This window comes from Diadema setosum, chromosome 2, assembly GCF_964275005.1.
Source record: "Diadema setosum chromosome 2, eeDiaSeto1, whole genome shotgun sequence".
Lineage (NCBI taxonomy): Eukaryota > Metazoa > Echinodermata > Echinoidea > Diadematoida > Diadematidae > Diadema > Diadema setosum.
Genome location: NC_092686.1, coordinates 37626443 through 37649378, shown reverse-complemented (window position 1 = coordinate 37649378; position 22936 = coordinate 37626443). Strand labels below are relative to the sequence as shown.

The following is a 22936-nucleotide window of genomic DNA, read 5'->3' as shown; positions in this document are numbered from 1 at the left end:
TCCGTGTAGGGGCGACAATCCGTGTCGCAACACCTGGCGTTGAAATGGACCTGTCTTGGCAATCTAGTTGGGACTACATCAAGACTGGAGATGTTATTGAACGCTCAAGGTCAACAGTCACCCGGACTGACGACCGCGACTAGATTGTCTCAGCTCCTTCATTTAAATCAGTCAACTAGTTTACTGATTGTTAATGGCCTGCTGAACACTGAGTTCAATTTGAACTTCTTGAAAGTGAATTTTGAAGAACTTAAAGTTACGACTACTTGGACTAGATCTAATCGTACTAGATCTGCATCATATATCGATCTACGTTTATCGGCAGTGGTGTGTTCATCCAAGTTTTTGAAATCAGCGAGTCTTCAGAATAAGGACTGCTGAATAGATGAACTGATCAATTTTAGGGAAAGAAAAGATTATTACTAATAAAGAACAAACTTTTTCGCACAATGGAACTGATATTCACGATACCACTGATATTGCTGAACATTTTAATGAATATTTCGTTAATATTGGATCAAACATATCCGCTACTAATGTGGCGCATAATAAAGATTTTTCTATTTATATGAATAAACCTGTTTTTAATACTTTGTTTTTTAAACCAGCCACAGTAGATGAAATTTTAGATATTGGAAAGGCATTAAAGTCTGGGAAAAGCAGTGGTTATGATGATATTGATCCAACTGTGGTTAAATATGTTCTACCTTATATTGTTGAACCTTTTTTGCATGTTTGTAATCTTTCGTTAAGTACTGGTATCGTACCATCCGAAATGAAAGTTTCAAAAGTTATTCCAGTTTTTAAAAAAGATGATCCCAGAATATTCACAAACTACCGTCCAATATCTATTTTGCCTTGTTTTTCAAAAATATTAGAAAAAATAGCTTTTACTCGTTTTTATGATTTCTTGCTTCAGTATGATTTATTATACGATAGTCAGTATGGATTCCGGCAAAATCTGTCTACAGACATGGCAGTTATAGAAATACAAGACAGAATAATTCAAGAAATGAATGATGGTAAAGAAGTTTTGGCAATATTCATGGATCTTTCTAAAGCATTTGATTGTCTTTCTCATGAAATTTTACTTCAGAAATTGCAATATTATGGTGTTCGTGGTGTCTGTCTTAAGTGGTTTAGATCTTATTTATGTGGGCGGAAACAATTCACTGCTTATGATTCTTTTCATTCGTCTTTTAGAAATATCAATACGGGTGTGCCTCAGGGATCCATTCTTGGACCTTTACTGTTTTTGATTTATGTAAACGATATTGTCAATTCTTGCCATGAATCTCATTTTATTTTATATGCAGACGACACCTCACTTCTTGCCTCTCATAATGATATCAATGTGTTGATTGAACTTTTAAACAAAAATCTTTATCAAGTACAAAATTGGTTTAAGTGCAATATGCTCACTTTGAATATAAGAAAAACACAATGTGTACTTTTTAAACGCGGAGGTGTGCAGTATAATACTGATGATATGATTTTAAAAATTGGTGATATACGTTTGAAATTTTATGAATCTGTAAATTTTTTAGGTGTTGTATTAAACAGTAAGTTGAGTTGGAGCGATCATATTGACTTTGTCTGTACAAAAATTTCTCGTTTTATTGGAATTTTGAATCGACTGAAATATGATTTGCCAAGTTACATTTTGTTTGTTCTTTATAATGCTTATATTTTATCTGTTTTATCTTATTGCAATTCTATTTGGGGAAACACGTATTCTTGCCATACTCAAAGACTTTTTATACTACAAAAGAAAGCAATTCGAATTTGTACAAAGTCAGATTATAGAGCTTCAACATCTAAACTTTTTAAATCATTACACACTCTTAAATTGCAAGATTTGAATAAAATGCAAATATGTTCCTTTATGCAACGTTTCCATGCTAAAACTCTTTCACCTTATTTACAAAATATGTTTTCTGTGAACTCTGATGTACATAATTACAATACAAGATCGTCAAATCATTTTCATCGATGGCGTTTTTTAACCGATAAATCTAAATATTCGTTACGTCATACTGGTCCCGTTTTATGGAATACGTTAGAACTGAGCAAATTCAATACACAGTTTAATAATATGCTCAAAAGGCAGTACAAGAAGTTATTGATTAGTAAGTATTGATTGGCTTATTATGTATGAATGTATTGGTCTTTCTTCTATTTGTATTATGGTGTTTAATGTTTTTCTCTTTTTTGTTATGATTAATTTGATTTTTTTTTAAAGTAATTTTCAAATGATTATAACGCGGGGTATGTACAACATAACAAGCCTATTCTGGCTTTCTACGCGCATACCATTTTCCGGTCAACCAAACACATAATGTTAATGAGTTTCTGTTCTCTGTGTACCTGTGATATCTGTTTTCCCGATGTGTTTTTTTTTAAATTCTTTTGTCTTTATCATAATCTCGCTTTGTTTTGTTGTCGTTTCCATTGTTTTTAAACTCACTTTTTGTACAATTTGCTCATATTCACATATACTTTGTATATTATATATTGAATCGGAAATAAAGATTGAATTGAATTGAATCATTTGAACCCGAAGACGAAGGATGTCCACATCCACGACGCATCCATTCAACAGGGCAGTGGGATCTGGAATGCAGTCCTGATCACACAAGGGGTCTAGTCACTACGGCCTACGCTACACAGACTAGCTGACACAGTCCCCAAGCTCGTGGACGTAAGTAAAAGCTGAGTTCACCAGAGAGAATCAAGTAGCGAATCTCCATTTGACTTTCACAGGTGACGTGAAAGACGTGCAAGATCATCAGACAGTTGTGAGAAAAAAAAACAGCATAAAAGTTGTTTTGACAACTACTTGACTATTTGAACTTATGTTATGGACAGAGACTGATCAACAACTAAGAGAATATTGTCATTGTTATAGATCACATCCTGATAATTTGACGTCAGGGGCTATGCTTGGTCTATGAATATGAATGCTGTAACCGTATGAATGTACAGTGTACATGTCAATCATTCATATGAATGCCATTTATGGTTTACCGTATAAATGTACATCATTCACACATGCACACATGCATGACTGAGGTACGATTTCGTCCCGACAGGTGCAATTTTTGGAGCCCAGGTACTGTCACAGGTACAGCTGGTTTTAATATTGACAGAGGTTGAAATGCGTTTTTGGTAAATAGGCAAATTTTCTAACATCGGGTTTTTTTTTTTTTTTTTGTTTTGTTTTGTTTTGTTTTTTTTTTAGGATGAACGATTGTTATTGACGAATACGTTGCCTGCCAAAGTGGTATGAATATTTTTAGTTTTTGATATTTACAAGTTTCATGGTTTGAAATCTTTTAGAAGTTTCTGATAGTAAAATAGGGTCAGCTATATTTTCAAATTGGACTGAAAAAAAAATAATAGCACGCCATACATTTGAATATAACACGGTTTTTTTTTCCTTAACTGGGCTTGTAGTACAGAAAACTTTGTATCCTTTCCAATAGTAACACCAAATGCACAATTAATGTATTCTTCATAAAAGGAGAGGATGTAACAATATTTATTATATTGTTGATTTGTATGCATATTTATATGCATATTCATGAGTGATGTGGTCACATGATTTCTGACGCAATAAAGCCAAGTGTGCTCAAATGACCGTTAATCATGGCGGTCGTCTGATTCTTGCGTGATTCTTGAAACAGAACGGACACAAAACTGGTAAGAATCAGTTTAAGGCTAGAAATGACGTGTTTTAGGAAGATTCATGTTGCAGATATAGTAATTCTAGATGCCAACAAGCTGCGGCTGTAGCTAAATTCCTGGGAGTACCAATTGATACTGAATCTAGAAAAAAAAAAAACCATAGTGACGTTCGTTTCAAAGTGAGCATGATTATAAAAGCAGATACACACACACACACACACACACACACACATTATACACCGTTATATACGCGTATGTACATAATATATATTTATATGACGAAACCTATGTTTATCTTTCACATACTACATTATATAGTTTAGAGGGGAAACAAACATCAAAGGCCGAATCTCCGAGATGTTCAAAGGCCGTTTGACAAGCATCTCGGTGAACAGATCGACTTGATTACATGCGGAATTGTCCCACTTTACTGTTATAATTCTGCATTCACATAGCATTGTGAAGAGGTATACGTTCCCCTCACCAACATCGCAACGTCTCATGTACCGAATGACAACCCTCGCGGAAAAAGCGAAGGCCGGGCGATTCTCTGGCTAAATTCCGCCCTATGTTTTTTTTTCCCTGTTTTGAGGGGGCTAACGAATTCGAATTTGGATGATGCAACTCTTGCATCCTTGAGGCGGGTTTTGAAATATTCAAAATGGTCACCAAAATGGTCATCAAAATCTAAAATTCCTACATATTCATGTATATTTCCTCATAACTAGTCACAATTGGACACAAAAATGAAGCTTTATCTTATTTCGAGGGTGCTGAATCCAATATGGACGATACAACTTTTGCATTCTTGAGGTTTCTGAGATATTCAAGATGGCTGCTAAAGAATTGAATTCCCATATATGCATCATAAATAATGGTGTATATACTATTATTATAATTAACTGCCCCTTTTTCCCCACTGAAACGGGTCAAAATTCAGGAAGCGGTTTATACACCATTGCTTTATACAGCCAATACCTGCTGCATGACTTAATGTAGTGTGCAGAGAATGATCATTAATGGGCTCAAAGGGGCATTTCCCCGCCCCATGGAAATGTTGGGGGCAAACAAATCATTTGTCTCCCAAACAATTCCCGAGATGAGGACAAATCTCGAACTTTCTTGATGGAAAATTGTCCAAATACCGGCAGAAGTATGCACCAGATCGTAAAACTGCAATTATGCAAAACCTCTTCCACTGGGTCCCTTTCGATAGACTTTGTACACTTTTGAGATTGACGTATTGGTATTTCCAAATATTTTATCAAAGAGTGTGCAGCAGATCTTTCACTTACAAAAGGTCCCTTATATGCAGAGGCGTCGATGGGGAAGGGGGGTGGTTCCCCCATAAAAAAATATTGGGGGCAAATATATCATTTTGCTCCTCCTCGTAATTCCCGAGATGTGGACATTTTCTTTCTTTCTTTTTTTTTTTTTAATAGAAAACTGTCTAAATATTTTACCCGAAGATGGCTGAATTTTAATTCTGAAAATACAAAATCTCCCTGAGAGGGGGTGAGAGGGGGATAGGCCTACCCACTTCTATACCCTCCCCTTTCGGTCCTTTCTACACTTTTAGGATTTCCAAATATTTCATGTAAAGTGTGCACCAGGTCTGTCTGCAAAAGTTCCTTCGGGCATTGTCGGGTGGGTGGGAGGAGATAATAACTATTATCTATAGATACTTTCAATTAACGGAGGGTTCCCCCCATAGATTTAGTACACTTTTTGGATTGAAACTTTCCCAGATTCCACCATAAATGTGTTTACGAGATATTTTCATCTTAATTCTGAAAATGCAAAAGCTTGCTCGTATGCATTGGTGTCGATCCTGGAGGGCTAGGGGGCAAACATGTCATTTTGTCCCCCTATAATTCCTGTAATGATGAAAATTTCCTGCTTTTTTGATAGAAAGATTATACTGTCTAAATATTTCACAAATATTATGCACCAGATCCTTGACTTTCAATTCTGAAAATGCAAAACTTTTCCTCGTGTGGGAGGGGGATACCCCTTCCCACATCCTCCCCCATTTCGTCGCCTATAATACACTTTGGAGAGTTGGGCAAATGCAGATATTTCATCAAATAGTGTGCATTAAATTTGTCACTTAAATTCTGATAAATTCAAAAGTTCCTTCATCCTCTTTAAACTTACCCTTTCTCCACTCGTTTCCTATTCATAGAGTAAATTAGACTTGGCACAATTTGGGGATTGACGATTTCCAGAACATTCCACAAAAGTGTGCATCAGATAGTTCTATTTCAATTTTAAAAATGCAAGGGCTAGAAGGGGACTCTACTTCTCCCACACAGTCCCCTCACCCCCTCCCCCCTCCCACCCCCGTCAACTTCCATACACTTGGTACACAGTGATGCCGCACATGCGAATCAAGAACTGAGATTCCGTGATTTAGTCATTCACATGTAAATAATAATTTTGCCGATACATTTAATCCTTTTTTTTTTCCAGGTTGGGTATGACTCGCAAAAAATGTTCCCACATCTCAAAAGAAAGTCCATGAATTTCTTGCATTACCCACTTCTAAATCATTTTTCTTTGATCTAGTTCCTAGTTTAGAAATAAAGGATATTGTAATGAATTTGGAAAACCAAAAACATTTCTGGGCGTGATCATATCGATAATATTATTTTGAAGAATATTAGTGAGAGTATTGTTGAATCATTAAAGTCATATTTGTAATTTATCATTAAGTAATGGTGTTGGTCCATAGGAAATGAAAATCGCTAAAGTAATCCCAATTTATGAGAAAGATAATAAAGAAAATATTTGTAAATATAGACCAATTTCTTTGCAGTCTCCGATTTCTAAATTGTTAGAAAAAAAATTGTATATTCTATATACCAAGACTCCTTAAATTTCTTGATTTGTATGATATTATTTCTAACTCTCAATTCGGATTTCGTAAAGACCACAACTCATCTCAAGTTATTCTCTCCTTTGTTGAAAAAGTCGCCGAAGCCGTAGACCAATGTTCTCATAGAGTGGGAGTTTTCCTGGACTTCTTCAAGGCCTTCGACACCATCCATCATGAAAAACTTCTTTATAAATTGCGTGACTATGGTATCCGTGGGAAGTCCTTGGAGTGGTTCAGGAGCTACATTACTGATCGCAAACAAAATGTTTCTTTATCTGGTCAAAGTTCCATAAAGAAATCAATCAGTTAGATGTTCCTCAAGGCAATTTATTGGGACCTCTTTTGTTTATAACGTATATAAATGGTATGATGAATATTTATTTTTATCTTTTTGTTGTTGATGGAGATGATTCAAACGTATTTTTTCACATTCAGATCCACACATTTTGGTGGATACCATAAATTCAGAACTTCAAAATTTACTTTATTGGATAAGATCAAACAAATTGTCTTTGAACGTTCTCAAAACCAAATGTATGTTATTTAGTAATTCTCAGAATAGTCTTCCTAATAATATAGTATCAGATGATAATGTTATAGATGTAGTTTCATCGACGAAGTTCTTAGGATTGACAATCGATAATAAACTTTCGTGGAAGACACATATTGATAATATTTGTCATACAATATCTTATAATATTGAGATCCCGCTTCATTCATTCATTGCAAAGAGCAGGGTGTTAAACCCGGTGAAGTGGTCCCACCTCACATCCAACTGGATTCCGTGGATGACCAGCTTAACATAGCTGAATATGGGCTATCCAGCCATCTTTTCATATGGAAAATGAACAAGCAAACAAACATCATAAAACATCGGGCGGACAGTATAAACCAAGGTTTAGCCTCTCATGGCACTCATACTATTTTAATGTTTTTTTTTTTTTTTTTTTTTTTTTTTTTTTTGCAGGCAAATTGTGTTTTCTTCTTGCCCTTGACGACAAACCTTTCGGATTCCTCACTCGTTGTTAGTGTGTCGCGGTTAATCGAAGCCTTACAGTGATCCGTCACTTTCTGAAAGAGCTTTTCGATTTCTGGCGTCTTCACAAAGACCCTTCGTCGCGTCTCGGCGTACGCCTCATGAGCACTCCACTCCCTGAACTGCTCTCCATCTGAGCAGAAGTCACAGGATATAAAGCTTATTGTACCTCTTTCTTTCTTTTTTCTACCAGGAGTTAGTAACATCATTAATTACAACAATGCTTACTTAGGTTTTATTGTCTATTGTTTTCACTGGCATGCTTTCCCATTGTCAGTCAATTCAACTAATTAATTCTTAAAAGAATAATTATCATTCATGATTGCATTAAATTAGGTCATCTATGAGTAGGCCTACATCTAATGCAACTTTTAATTTATCAGAGTAATGACTACATAATAGGCGTTGCAGTAAGCAGGTTGATGATTGTGAGTTCCGGAACAGACGCATTTTACTGGACAATTTGCTGCATTGATACATAAACATGACACGCATCTGAGGTTGCTGAAAGAGGGTACTGTATTGTTAAGTTGCACATTAACAAAGATGTTTCTACTTCTCAATGTTGCTGTTTCCTATTAGCTTTTTCTTTTGTGCAATATTCTCCATCTGTTCATATAACATGGGTGTGAATCGGGGGGGGGGGGGGGTTGGGATGCATCCCCCCTCTTGGAGGAATAGGATGGGGAGGCCTGGACAAACAACTCCCCTCCCCCCCCCATGAAAAAAAAAGTGGAATGAAGAAGAAATGTGATTGTATCAATTTGGCATATTGCATGACGTTCGGACGCGCGCCCACCTTATTGAGAGGTAAGCTGAGCTCAAAAAGACGGTATATTTTTGTTTGAGATGCAGCTTCATGTTTTAAACATTTTGGATGATAATTTGAGATAATGAGAAACATCTTATGAAATATGTAAGAGCATGCAATTCTAAGAGGAATTAAAAATCTATTTGATGAAAATTGGTTTTGAAATAGTTGACATATCCAAAACAAAGACATCCTAATAAAAGGTGAGATCCGCCGTTTATCAGGATTGCTTTATTTCACTTTGTATTTTGATATCTCACCCATATACAATTCCCAAACCGGTTTTCATCAAATGAACTTTGGATTCTTTTTTGAATTGTATGCTCTGTAACATTTCACAAAGAGGTTCACAAAGAGGTTTCTCTTGCAAACATTTAAGGGCTAAAACCTCACTTCAACCAATACTATACCACCCCTTGAACAGTATTTCATCTATAGGATTTGTATGCATGATATTCTAATGCGCTCGCTCGCTTCGCTCGCTCCCCAAATAACAACTTAAAGCATGGTTGAGACGCTGAAAACGTAGAATACCATACCAGTATACCTGCTATGATTCGCGCCACTCTGGACCACCTTACCAAAATGTTCCTGCCAGAAAAACAAAATAAAACAAACAAAGCCCCAGAATTTACCCCCCCCCCTCCCATTTCCTGAATCATTTGAGTAAACGGTGATGACTCAGTCATGAATATCTATAAGGACACCCAGGGATGATCAGGGGCACCATTGCACCTCCCTATGAAAATGTTGAGGGCAAACATATCTCCCCCCCCCCCATAATTCCACAGATGTGGAAAAATGTTGAACCAGTTTGAATGGAAAATTGTCCAAATATTCAATTTGAAGTGTATGCACCATAATCGTTGAATTGCAGTCATAAATATAGAAACGCAAAAGCTCCCTCGCTCGGCCCTTTTATAGACGGACTTTGTACACTTGTCTTTTGAGAGTGACAATTTTACCAAATATTTCCTCAAAAATTGTGCGCCATATCTTTCACTTTAAAATGTGAAAGTTCCCTCATATTGGAGGGTGGTATCCCCTTCCTAACCCTTCCCCAAATTTTACATTAGATGCATATAATTATTTTTTTTCCTTAAATCTAACAATACTTAACAATGATCATAGTGATTAACATTTTCACATTAGTTGTTTCTCACATTTTTCTCTCAACCCTCATAAAGCAATGACTGAAGACGTGTCAGTTTGAATTTTCCTTCAGAAATCTTATTTGAAAGCCACATGATTCAGATTTAAATAAAAGCACATGACTGAAAAGAAAACTAATATCTATCTCAAATGAACATGAGTGGCATTGATTAATTTATATTCATATTTGAATATGTCGAATAAAAAGGCAAAAAGTTAGAACTCGAAATATCTTACCTCAAAAAATATGTGAAAATATTTTACACAGGAGATGCAAAAAAAAAAAAGAAAAAGAAAAAAGAAAAAGGAGAGAGACAGAGAGATAGAGAAGAAAAAGGGTCACAGCATACCAACACCACCGGGGATATCATCCAATGGAGGATAGAGGTCATTAATCACTTCCATCCATTCTTCCAGGACCAACTTGCAAAGTTCCTCCGGAGTGCGAAAGAACTTGACCCTCAGGCCCTTGTCGATGATGCGGCGCTTGAGGGCCGTAAGTCGCTTCTCCGTCTCTTCATTCTCAGCCTGATATATCTGTACAAGACCAGAGGAAAAATAAGAAAGTGGTTAGGGGACAGGAAGAGGCACTCTAAAATACATCCCAGTACCTGCCCAAGTTTGAAGGGGATATTGGTTAAAATATCACCATGGCACAAGTCAGTTTAAGCTATAATTTACCGTACCTCCGAGACGTAGGCCTACAAGTGCTCACACGTCCTGCAATTTAAAGCTACTTTGAGATCATGCTTTTGTTCAAATTACAGCACAGTAGACATCAGGTGGTACACATCATGATTACTATAGTTATAGGGAAAGTTCATCCTGATATCATGTGCCTTGTATGAAAAAAAAAAAAAAAACCCAAATCTAGAGGTGGATCAGTAAAAAAAAAAAATTAGGGAAAATCTGACACACACACAAACACACACAAATGAACTGTTACCTGTGGCGTACCGTTGTAGGAGTTGAGCAGCTCTCAGTTCTGTTTGTGCACAAAAGTCACTAATATCGTTTGAATTTCTCTAGGGATAATTTTTCTTCAGACCTATTCTTAGTAAATGTATAACAAGAATGCTATATAAATTCCATGTCCTCCTCAGGGGATAAGTTTTGTCTGTGCCCAAATATATTCATTTCAATTCAAATCAATTCAGTTCAATTCAAATGATTTTATTTCCATATAAAGTGATACGAAGCAATATACATAACGCTTACATGAGTACATAATATTTTAAGGAACTTTGAATCACATTTAAACAAAACATGGATACAATATTACAATGATATCAACTTTGTTTTTTTTTTTGATAGATAAACAAACAATACAATCTTATTTGGTAACTCTACATGGAAAAGAGGAATTCACAAGAAAAGCATAGCTTGTAAAATTTGTGAAATACTCTAGGAGATGAGGGCATCTCAAGATCCGTCAAAAACTCCATATATGAACATTTTGATATGATGACGTCGTATGACAAGGACAAGAACGAAAACAGGGACGGAACAGGCAGGAAAACAAACTAAAGACTGACATAACAAAGAAAGGGAGAGAAACAGAGAAAGGGAGAGAAACAAAAACAAGTGTCTACAATTCAGTTATCTGGAAAGGTCACCAAGGCATGAGTGAGAACTTGGTTTACAAACTTGGCTTATGATAAAACACAAACTTTTAATAATTTAAAAAATACTTATCATTTATTCATTTATTTGTTTATTGTTATAAAAATGACAAAAATTCATTTTTTTCTATTTGTTTGTTTTTGTGAGGAATATGACAAAAGAATTTTTTTTCAGTTTTGATTTGAAGGAAGGAAAAGTCAGACCATCTTTTAGAGTATTGTCAAGGCTGTTCCAGAATCTCGGGCCAGTGAATACGAATGTAATTTGGGCGAGAATTGTTCGTAGTAATGGTAAACAATATTCACTGGAACGTCGAGTAGGATAATTGTGTACCGCATCACTGCGACGAAAGATTTGATCAAATATTTGTGGTAAACTATCATCATTGTATTCAAACATAAATTGACCCAACTGAAATATATACAAATCATTCATCTTTAATAATTTGTTATCACAAAACAAATTCTCCGTATGAGCGCACGGATTTAAGTTAAAATTACTCTCAATGACTTTTTCTGCAATCAAAATTCTTTCCAAAAGAAATTGATGCGTGTTGACCAACACTAAATTCCATAATTCAAATACGGTTAAATAAAACTGGAGTTAAGCATAGTTAATGTGGTGTATGGTAAGAAAATTTTCAGTCTGTTAATTACACCCATATTTCGTGAGATTGTTTTACAGAGAACATTACCATGGTCTTTCCATGTAAGTTTATTATCCACACAAATACCAAGCAGTTTTATACTATTGACTTGCTCAAGAGAAACATTATCAATAAATCTGTTCCCAGGCATTACTTCTATTGAATTACTGAAAATCATAAATTTAGATTTAGCAATATTCATTAGCCTTAATCCAATGTGAAACTCCTATTAATTCTGAGTTCAGGGTACATATGAGAGTATGAGGATCATGGTGGGCGAAAAAAAAAATCAGAATCATCTACAAACAGGATAAACGATAATAATTTCGAAGATCTGTGAAAATTACCAATATGAATTGTAAAGAGTAGGGGAACACCACAATCTATATCTAACATCTGATAGCGTTTGATTTTTGCCCTCAAATTATTTACTGATCTACTTCTCAGATTTTTTCTTATCATATAGGCCCTAAAAAAGCGATAGAATATCAGGATGGAATTTCCCTTTAATAAATGAAAGGTGTCACAGATCCTAAAAAAGGAACAAATTGCTAGAGGATCACCTGTCAAATTTCTGTTTGTGGATGGGCAACTCAAGAGTGAATATAGATTTCCTCAGTAGCGTTGGATTTGATACTTACAATACGACAGTACAACGAACCCTTTAGAAAAATCAGGCATGATGAGGTCGTGAACATAATCAAAATTCAAATTCAAATTCAGGTTCGAATATAAATTTAATCGTATTTCCATCAAAGTCAGAGAGAATTATATACAATGTATAAGCAACACTTATTTGTAATAATTGCAAAAACGTAAATTAACCAAATATGTGATAATGAGTAACAAAATAAAGAAAACAATGTATTTACGTCGATGTAAGGCAATTTGTCAATTACTTGCAACATCATTGCAGTTTTTTTTTTTATATACGTGTACATATGCATAGTAGAAATTAAATAAGGATGGGAATGGACATAGGTCCCACTAAAATGCTTGCACGATATGGGACCCCCAGAAAATACATAAGAAAACGAATAATTAATTAATGAAACTACACACAGACATAAAACAAAATCAAAGGAACTAATGTCAAGTAACATGAAATCAAATTAGGAAGAAAAAAAAAAGAGAGGAAAAAAATGAAACCACAACACGTGCCACCGTGCACACAAGGAAACTGGATTCCATGATGTAAGAGTAATAATAGAATACAACCTGGATTCAATACATTGCAAAGAATATTGTGTACATATTCCGCTAAGAATGCAGAAAAGCGGACATAAAAGAAGGAGAGAATAGACACAGTGGTATGTATATACGGTACAACGACAGGATCATCTAAGGACTTGTGTTTGACAGATTATCTATCTCTAATGAGTAAATGAACAACAAAAAAGATGTGCATGCAATCATTGAAAGGGCCTGTTTGCCTTTGTGAGCAGTTATTTCAAAAATGTATGTGTAGGTCTGTTGTATCACAAAACATCCCACATATAAAATTTTCGCAATAAAGCCTAAGATAAAAGGAGATATTAGTGCTTTTCTCAATAAACCGTAACTGTAGACGATTTAATCTGGAAACATTTTTATCATAACTATTGTTTACATTTTGTGTATTTAACAACACTTAACATCGAGTCTACGGATTAATATTTTTACAGTAGTTGTTTCTATTGCTAACTCACATTTCAACATTTTTTTTTTAATCACTAATGCTGGGTTTCTGTTTCATCTGCAAATGGTAAACTATGCCTTTAATGTTAAAAGAAAATGAAGACTTGATTGAGATGATGAAGCCAATCCTTCCCATGCGAGGGAGCCTTTGCAGTAAGAATAGAAATGTAAAAAAAAAAATCTAGTATACACATTTATGATGGAATATTTGGGAAATTATCAGTAAAAAGAGTGTACCAAATCTAAGGGTAGAAACCGAGGAGGGATTGTTAATTGAAAGATACACTACCCCCTCCAACAAGAGGGATTTTCTTTAACATGTCGGAACTGAAATTAAAGATCTAGTACATACTTTGTGATGATATAGAACAAAAATGGGACAAAAGCACTGAGCGTATATGGAAGGGGACATAACGAAAGATAGTGTGGGGGAGGGGGTATGCAAAGGAGATTCTGCCTTTTAATCTGGTGCATACTATAGCTGAAATGTTCAGTGACAATTCATTTTCTGTCAAAAAAGTGAAGAAAAAAATCTCCATCTCAGGAAATACTTGGAGGCAAAGTTCTATGTCCCCACCATTCCCCCTCCCATATTTTCTCGGGAGGCGGGGCAAATGCCTCTTGCCCTCCAAAATGAACAATCGTGCAGATATAGGAAAGCCTTTTCATCTTTGGAATTCAAATAAAAATATCTCTTAAAAACATTTTTCATAGAATAAGGGAAATTATCATTCCTCAAAGTATGTTATATCTGTGGAAGGAACTAAGCAGGGGGAAAGAGTCTATTGAAAGGAGATATCCCCTCTCGCAGAAGGGAAATTTTGCATTTCAGAATTAAATTTTAACAATCCGATGCACACTTAAAGTGAAAAACTTGGGCAGTTTTCTGTCTAAAAAGCAAAAAACAAAAAACAACAACAAAAACTAACAACAACAAAACATAGTCCACATCTCAGAATTTAATGGGGTGGGGGTCAACTATCCCTGCCACCACCCCACCCTTCCTCCAAACTGATGCCCCGGTATGTGCATGTGTTTTATTCCACTTGTTGAAAAGAAGAGAGAGTTTTAAGAAACAATATTGTTCAGTGGTCGCTATCCCAGTCAAGTAAATTGTTTATCAATAAGGTGATTTCCTTCACCTGTATACCTTAAGATGATGTAGGCCTGGTATTTGCCTTGCACGTTATTACATCTATTTCTTTTTTAGTATTCTCATTTATATTTTGATGTGAAAGTTGTTTACTTTGCCACGATTTTATTTGTACATAGAAAAAATAATCCAAGACTGAAAATGAAACTGATACAATATTTAATGATTGACATGATGCACATATTGTGTATTTCTATAGCAATAAAAGTGAGCAATTCAAAAGGCGTGTACTCATTTCACATGAACATTAGCGATGATCCTCTGACCTCTGGAGGATATTGAAAGATATGCATCAAAATGTAAGAATATTGATGTCTGGTCTCATTGGTTTGTAATGGCCAGCTGCTTATGAAATAATAATTATATTAAAAAAATGCATTTTGTATGTGTGTGTGTGTGTGTGTGTGTGTCCAAAATTGTATGCAGAGTATTCCACACACAGTTCAATTTTGACTTCCATCTAGGACGATGAGCGGTTACTTTTTTCTCAACTACACTGTAATATCAAAATCTATTGAAAAAACACGGTGGCAGCTGGGTCTAACACATTATCATTCCTTTTCGTTGGAGATCCATGCGGGATGGTCAAAACAAACATAAAAAACAGATATCTCAGACCTAATTGTTATAACAAAGCGTCATATCCTCATATACCCAACCCAACCCTCTATGCCCAGACAATGTAAACCACCCCATGGACTTACTTGGAGCTATAGAATATCCTTTGTCAACAGAGAGAGACATCCAAACCTTTACAGTGCCGACTAAGATCTGCCATGGAACTGATTGGTATTGGCTCTGCATCATTGACAGCAGATCTCGTTTCCTATTCTCCTTCTTCTTCTTCTTCTTCTTCTTCTTCATTATACTGTGTAATCTTGTAATCTGCCATGGAGCCTTTTCTTAATTGGTTAAAGAAGGTATCCAAAGAGCTATATGAAGCAAAAAACAAAAAACAAATGCAAAAACAAAAAGAGAGACATATGTATCTTTAATAACAGAGCTGAATATTGAGTATCTCTCTCCTGAAGTGTTTCAAAGAGATACAAGAGACAGTGGCCGAGAGTAGCCGCCACCTTTTTTTGGAGTAGGCCTACTTTGTGTTCTTGCAAATGATGCCTGACATTTTTGGTCATTGGCCCTTTTTGAAGAATGCAGCAATAGAGCCACAACTTCCTGGGGAGTGAATATTTTGGGGTTCTTGATGCAGAACATCATCGCTGAATTTGCCTGTGCTGTACTTTCTTACAGGGATTGCCATTGTAGTTTTGTTTTGTTTTGCTTTGTTTTGTTTTTCAAGTGTGGCTGTAACACTGCTTGTTTTGCATATGATGGTCATTGCAGCTAAAGAGTGCATATCTTCTCTGGATCATTCCAAACTTCATGATGTTTCACCTGGGTGAATGGATCCCAGATGATGCATGCATATTCCAGGACAGTCCTGAGGGGCATGGAGTAGCAAAACACCTGAACTTTATGATACTCGTATCTTCGTCTGGAGAGAGTCTTTGGTTGAAGTATAACCTTTTTAAGCTGCTGTGGCGATTTGATTCCAGCTGAGCCTCCTATTGGAACTCCAAAATATTTTGCACAATCCGCTTTCTCCATGGTTTGCCATGAATGCTTATCTATTCCCTGGGTAGGTCTCGGATGGCAATAGCTAGTTGCAATACACAGGATTGCTTCATGTGGAATGCATGTTGGACCTCACAGTATGTCGAAGTTTTCAAGATGGTCCATGATGTCGCAGCTGTGGACTGTATACTCCAGGACCATGAGTCATTCATCGCAGTCATACTGTAACAACCCACCAGCTTTACACTGGCCAATACAAGCCCACCAGCTGGAAACTATGCAAATATTGCCCATGAATTTGACACTTAGGCAAACCAGTCCCATAATGAGTCCGACAAATGGGGGAAAAGATCTATGAGACTTACACTGAATAGATTAAACACTCTGTGTATCAGTCTCGTGGGCCTTGTTTTCCTCGAGTGTCGAGATAATGGCCATATTTGCCTATATTTGCTAGTCTTCATAACTAACCCAAACATAACAGTTATATTTGAGGTCACTGCCATCACTCAAGAAACTTAAGCTTATTTCTGAAGTAATTGACCTCTCACATTTCAGAGACCTGTTACTATAAACCAATGCTCTGTGGAATATGCATCCATACTTTGATCAAAACGTCAATGCGTGATTTGTACATGATTAAGCATTTACGATTACACCAATGAAGCCAAACATCAATACAGGTAAGCCTATACATGTGACCTCAGTGACCTCTCATTGTCCTGAGAGGTCAAAGTTGGATATAATGCACAGGCTAATGACCAATGTTCCATGGAATGACAAGATTCTTCTATTATAGCATAAATGATTGTACATCGGGTATTACAAAGTTGACCATTGACTATACATAGAATATAAATATTCTGATATTTTGAGGTCATTGACCTGTCACCTTCCTCAGAGGTCAAAGGTAGAGACACGTGAGTAATTTCTCTTGCTCTGTGGAACAGGAAAACAATTCAATTGTAATACAAATGAATATAACATCTAAATCATGTTTGTCATCAACCAAATGCACCAAATATCAATGTTCTGACATTTTGAGGTCATTGGCCTCATCATAGGTCATCTGAGGTCATCAGACGTCAAAGGTAGAAATCTGACTCGAAAGGCTCAGTGGAACATTGAGGCAATTCCTCTTACAAAAATTAGTTTTTAGTACATAATTATCGTGTTTCAGATATGAGTGACGCATTAAAATATCAATTTTCTGACATTTTGAGGTCATTGACCTCTGGAGGTCATCAGAGGTCAAAGATAGAAACCTGTCAGGGCTCTGTGGAATATAAAGACAATTTCACTGTGACAAAAATTAAGTTTTAGTACATCATTACTGTGTTTTATCATTAACCAATGATGCAAAATATCAATTTTCTGACATTTTGAGGTCATTCACCTCTGGAGGTCATCAGAGGTCAAAGGTAGAAACCTGTCAGGGCTCTGTGGAACATAAAGACAATTTCACTGTGACAAAAATTAAGTTTTAGTACATCATTACTGTGTTTATCATTAACCAATGACGCAAAATATCAATTTTCTTAGATTTTGAGGTCATTGATCTCTAGAGGTCATCAGAGGTCAATTCAGACTTACCTCCCGATCTTAAAATCAATCTTATAGCATGTACTAACAATGGTGAAAGTTTCATGCTTTAGTCAAATTTTGCACAATTCTTCGGCTTATCTGCTCTACTAGAAAACCTTCCACAAAAAGACGTTCTGAAAACACTTTGACAAAACGTCCAAATAACGAACTTAGAACGCTTCAAGAACATTCAGAAAACGTCCAAATGTTAGCTGGACAGTTTGCTTTGACCTATATACTAGGTTGATGGCTAATTAAGTTACCTTTTATATGGTATATAATACATTGATTTTCATCAGAATCTTCTATACAAAAAAAAAAATGAACTCGATAAAGTGTTTTTCCTTTTTGCTGAGTGTAGAAATGCAGTGCAAATAATTGTAATGCACAAGCCAGCAATACGTGCATAGGGTAGGCACCAGCCCACTGCCTCAGATCGTATCTCTAAAAACAGCCATGTTAAAACACACACATGCACACACACACACACACACACACACACACATCCATCTAGGTGGCATCTGCCAGGAAATTGGCAAGGAAAAGTCACCTTCAGTATTTCTAGACTGACTTGCCTATAGTGCACAAGGCCAAGGTTACAATCTTGACAACCTTCTCTGCACTCACTGTCGTCATACAAGTAATACGTACTTTGTATTAAAAAAAACCAAACAACCCAATCAATTGCAACATCCTTAAACGTGCTGATTGCAGTGAAGTGCTCGCCACGATTTTGTTATTTTCTCAGATCGTGAAGAATCAGCTATTCAAAGCATGAGCCGCTCTTCTGGACACAATGAGGTTTGGGAATGCTCTAGGAACGCTCTAAATCTCTGATCTTCTTATGGCAGACATTTTGGCTTCGAATATTCCAGCGTATCGGCTGCGTCTCTTTTAGAGCGGCGAGAGCGGAAGACGTGCTTAAATAAGTCTGGGAAAGCGTATTTTAGGAACAACGTAGCTGAAGCGGAAACAGTGTAATTAAAGCGGGAACACAGATTTATGAGAGCGTTATAAAAACAAGCCTTATTTTTTTTTTCGTTTTTTTTTTTCACGAGAGTTGAGAACGTAGTGAGAGCGGCGTTAAAGCGGGAAGGTCGTGCTTTGATCAGGCAAGAGCGGCGCAGCAGCGGGACCACATCGGTGTCTAGTTTACTTTCCATTATCTTGTGCCGATGTTACTACGCTCAGAAAGACTTTATTACGCTCGTCCCGTGGTGTTTGCACTAACACTATGATGTCCCCGCTTGCTTTACAACTCAAAATGGAGCAATTTTGATCCTTGAGATCGGAAAAAAAAAATTGAACATGTGCAAAATTTGTTCCCGATCTGAGAAAAGGCCCGCTTCAACTCCGTACTCCAAACGCTGCTGCTACGATGTTTCCGATCCCTCTACGCATGGGCGCTCTCCATCGTCCTGATAGTATACAAAATAATGAATGTTTCGGCTCTCGGCGCGCGTACAATGGAACAAATCGTACATGGATTGTAAATTCATTTTTCATGACAATGACACATTCCATCAACTTGATACTGACATAATATGTTAAGGGTAGCAGTTATTCCCTCTGCTTTCTGTAAGCGGTTAGTCAAGTGCTCTTACATTATGCTAGAAAAGTAGATTTTTGTGGGATTCCCTCTTATATATTTTCTTTATATTGTTGTCCACTCATACGTCATAACCTCTTTTAGTCTCCTCATCCAGCGGTTACAACACCAAAACTTAAAAGAATTCATAACTGTTGCATCGATTGTCCGATTTTCCTCAAACTTTCACTGATGTGTTCTATTTATGTTGCGGCTTTCACTCAATCCACATTGCTCTTCGGATTTGGGTTCCCTTTAAGTTTCAAGAAAATACCTTTAGCCATTGCACGGATATGGAGGTAACTGTGGAATTTTTAGAATTTTACCGTGACCTTTGACCTTGACCTTTGATCTCATGACCCCAAAAGTCCAAAGAGAATCACTGACAAGCAGTTCATTCATAATAGCAAGTTTCAAGATTAATTGAGCCATTTCCGAGATATAGAGGAAAAGGTGAAATTATGGCATTTTCACTTGACCTTTGAACTTTGATCCCATGGCCCAAAATTTTCCCTAGAGAATTTTTATTGGTTAATACATGTATACACTAAGTTTCGTGAAAATACCTTTAGTCACTGCATAGATATGGGGGAAATAGTGAAATTTTGAGAATTTGACCTTGACCTTTGACCTTAAATTCGATAGGCACAACTTCGTCCACTGATAGGCCTACATAGATTTGCCAAGTTAAATCAAGATACCTCATACGTTTTTGCTGGTTTTTTTTTTTTGTTGTTGTTGTTGTTGTTTTAGTTACGCTGTCAACAAAATTGATTGACTGGACGGACGGACAGACGGAAGGACGGATGGACAACCCGAAAACATATAATGCCTCCGGCGACACTTCGCGTGGCACAGGCATAAAAACTACTATAGTATCCTAGCTCATGACAGTTGACCGGAAAACAATGTTATTGCCAGTATATATATATATATATATATATATATATATATATATATATATATATATTATATTCCTTTCTCTTTTTTTTTTTTTGATCACCCACCTTTAATTCTTTTTGACGGACACTTTCAGGCAGACCAAGAAATTTGTCTTCAGTGTGTTTGACATCGCGGATGTAGAAACGACAAAATTTGTTGTCATTCAAGAAGGCCGCCTGAATGATCTCAAGCTCGGTGACGCTGCAATGCTGATAGGCTTCCTGCAGGACCCAGTCGTACCCTTTGCTGGCCGCAACAAGATAGTTTCGATCCAGCCACGAGGCATTCTTTGGAAGCTTGTCAAGGGAAGAGGGGAGCAGCTTGGCATCCGCGGACCTGTGCGTGCCGTATCGTTCCCCGAGGAGGCAGATGAAGAACGGGATGCAGCGGTTCACATACTCCAAACAGAGTGACACTACGTTGCCGGATTGGGCCTGCTCATCATTAATCCCCCAACGCAGGTCGACGGGGGCAAAGTAGGTCCCGCGGGCGTGGCAGATGGAGTTGAGTTTTGGGAAGGCGTAGCGTTGGAGATGTCCTCTCTCCTCCTGGAAGTCCAAGAAGGTGGAGCTGATGAAGGGCCGGATGGATTTCGGGATTTCGGGCCTCGACTTTTCCATGCTTGATGGGCCAGGATCGCTGCGAACCACACTACATTAGATTTAGGAGTCCCCTGCTCTAAAACATATGACTTTCTTACTGGGCGCAGCACAATGCCCAAATATCTGTAAATGACGGAGAACAGAAATGAATCAGTTATTAAACCGGTAAACTTGAATACATTGTGTCGATATAATCATGACATCTCTTACGAGATACTTTCGAAGCTGAACATTTGTGTGTGCAAAGTATAACTCTGCAAACATGCCAATCCCTGCTTGAAATCAGCCAATACAGAATTAGATATACACTTGCTACAATGAAGTCCTATACTATGTAAAGAGTTCTTCAATATAAAAGAAGATTAAAGGCATACTTTACCATTTGCAGATGAAACAAAAACCTACAGCATTAGTGCTTTAAAATAGTTCTTAAACGTGAGTTAGGGATTGAAACAACCACTGTTAAAATCTGAATTAGTACAATCGATGTTAAGTATTGTTAAATGTACAAAATGTGAACAGTAGTTATCATAAAAATGTTTCCAGACATAACCGTCTAGTTACGGTTTTTTAAAGAAAATTACTGATATCTCCTTATGTTTTACGCTTTATTGCCAAAAATTCACATGGTATGCCTTTTTTGTGGTACAAGAGGCCTACTCATATGCATTAAAATATGTGATATCTTGAACATTTTTAAATCACTGCTCCCAAAGGTAAGTAGGACCTCTACATGAAGACTCCATCCACAACAGAATATACAGCATAAATAATGTTATTACCTGGTATGTCACACTAGTAACAGAGACACGCTACATAATAGTAAGCCACAATGTATTACAAAAGAAAATAATAAGGTTTATCAATAATTCAGACTTCAGACAGCAAAGTAAGTAAACCATAACAAGAATCTGATCAATCGTTAGACCTATAGTTCCTCACTTGTCTTTTCTAAGATATCAATAGAGAAACTAGCGTTTTAATGAGTCTTTAATGAAAAAGAGATATTCTGATCCCACGATAGTTTTGTTTTCGTAACCATTTTTCTACAAGCATGGATGTTTTGAACTTGTTAAATTCTATCATAAAGTCATCTGATGAAGGAAAATTTTACGTCGGATTTTTCCTTTACTTGGCTAAGGCATTTGACACCATAGACCGCACAATCTTTTGGTGTAAACTAAAGGGAACCCAAACCCAAAGAGCAATGTGGATTGAGTGAAAGCAGCAACATTAGTAGAACACGTCAGTGAAAGTTTGAGGAAAATCGGACAATCGATGCAAAGGATATGTTTTTTTTTTTTTTTAAGTTTTGGCGTTGGAACCGCTGGATGAGGAGACTACTATAGAGGTTATTACTTATGAGCTTCACTTTGCTATATATGCATATACATATACATTATATATATGTATATATAAATTATATATATATATATATATATATACATAATATATATATATATATATATATATATATATATATATATACATAATATATATATATATATATATATAAACATGCATATATGATTATGCTCGTATAGATTCTCTCATTTATAATGTAACCATTAAGAAAAAAGCCCTATGCACTGACACTGATTCAGCTTGAGACATGGTTTGTATGTAAAAGTATTGACTCGTAAAATCATCCTCTCACCAGCATCATCTTACCACAATATAGTCCACGGCATGTATGTTGTTATAAAGTTCAGATGATTTCCATCTATAGGCAAATCAGCTCAGCATGCTTTTACTATTAAGGCTGATTAACCACACACACACACACACACACACACACACACACACACACACACACACTAACCCCTAAACAAAACATGCTCATAACCACATTCTGTCAGGAAAATTTCCAATCAAAATCCTCTTCTTTCAAAGTGGATTTTCAGGATTCTATATGGGGAGATTGTGTGTCATGACTACTAAAACCAAAAGCTGGAAACAGACTCTTCCAAGATGTATATAAA

At 36.4% G+C, this 22936-nt stretch overlaps 1 pseudogene; it reads right to left on the bottom strand.

Annotated features, from left to right (window-relative positions):
• LOC140244785 (tetratricopeptide repeat protein 41-like) overlaps nt 1–21024 on the bottom strand; it is a 72296-nt pseudogene extending 51272 nt beyond the window's left edge.
• Between the last annotated feature and the right edge of the window lie 1912 nt (nt 21025–22936).